The sequence below is a fragment of the Sparus aurata genome, chromosome 16 (assembly GCF_900880675.1).
Source record: "Sparus aurata chromosome 16, fSpaAur1.1, whole genome shotgun sequence".
NCBI lineage: Eukaryota > Metazoa > Chordata > Actinopteri > Spariformes > Sparidae > Sparus > Sparus aurata.
Genome location: NC_044202.1, coordinates 15,577,848 through 15,579,539, shown reverse-complemented (window position 1 = coordinate 15,579,539; position 1,692 = coordinate 15,577,848).

Here is a 1,692-nt window from a genome sequence, read left to right as displayed (position 1 = left end):
CTTCGGGGCGTATGTGGCCATGCAGCTTGCTGTGAGGCTGCATAGGCGGAGAGGCTATAAATACAGCCAGCCCGCTCCTCGGTTTGTGTGTCGGCCCGTCCGTCTGCCTGCCTGCTGGTGTGTCTGCGGGGTTGCAGCAGCATGACGTCAGCTGGGCTCCGAGCACTCGCTGACCTCTGTCACAGCCAGAGGAGTGCTTGTGCGCTCCAGACAGCCGTGTAGCAGCGCAGACGATGCGGGCAGGGCATAAACACAGAGACCTGAGTGCAGAGGGAGACGCGTTACAACATGTTGCAGTACAGTCAGGGATGGACTATCAGAGAGGAGTGCAGACAGACTGGCTGGTGGAGAGCAGGGCGCTCAAAGATACATGCTGACAGGTTGTACAAAAAATGGAAAGCAGCAAGTGAAGAGGAACAATTGATACGACTCTGAGTTGGTCTGTTTAATATGCACACATAGCCTGTAGGCGATGTAAAGGGGATGAAGGGGACTGCATCCTCCTTGTGAACTTGCCATCCAACTCTCCATTCCTTAGGAGCGGAGTGCAGGAACAGAAGGGTTGTTTAGTTGATTGTGGTCGTTAATATTACATTTTTATATCACAACTCCCCATTTCCTACCGCTTTAAACCTGAAAGATTGCCAAAATGGCGAGCTGGCGTTATTCCTAAAAACCGAGACCTCCATGTCTGTATGTTACAGCGCTGCGTGCATGCTGCTGCGTCACGCCATTTAACCCGTCGTCACCTCTGCCAGCCTGGTCTCATTCTCACCTCGTCAAATGTTGGCATGTGTTGTCTCTGCTGCCATGACAGTTAAACATGCACGTCCTTTTCAAAATAAAAGCCGGAAGATCGTATATGATGGCAAATGTCGCAACGTTTGATCACATCTGATACTGGCCAAAACCTTGTTGACGGTGTGTTCCATTTGAGTGGGGAAGTCGGAATTTCCCAGTTCCCAGTTGGTAATTTCTACTGAAACTCGGACACACCCCTCCAACCCCAACCTCAAAATCCAACATGGCTGCCCCAAATAAAGCTGTAGATTATACTGTTTATTAGCTCATCTGTGTCTCATTAAATCAGTCTTACACACAGTTCTGTCCAACTTCTATCAGTGGACATGTTGTTTTCGCATTTGTGTGTGCAAAATACAGCGTATTCCGACCTTTTGAACTTGACTGCAGTCAACACACATAACGTCATTCTTAGCACTGACTTCTAAGGTAAATGGAACCCACCATGGCCCTGACCGTGGCTCCGAGACTGAAAGAACCAGTAGAGTCAGTTCGCTTGACCCTGATGGATGACAGATTCGGGTCGGACGCCCTTTTTTAAAATTAACAAACTGCCTTGCCGCATTACCACATGACCACATTCAAACACAGAAACAATAACTTAATACAGACTTCCCATTGATGGTAAGTCCTTACACTTAATAAAGCTACAGAAAGCAGTTGTTTTAACTGCTGTTACAATTAGCCCAGCAAGCTCTGGAGACGGCCTCGGAAAGTAACAGATGACAGCCATTGTAACTGTGTGTCAGTGTCAGCGTGTGTGTGTGTGTGTGTGTGTGTGTGTGTGTGCGTATCTGTCTGTGTGCGATCATTGTTGTCATTACCTAGTTTCCATTCCTAGCCTGCAGCAAAGTAGGAAGTGGCAGTCTTTCATTCTGACAAGTTGTCATT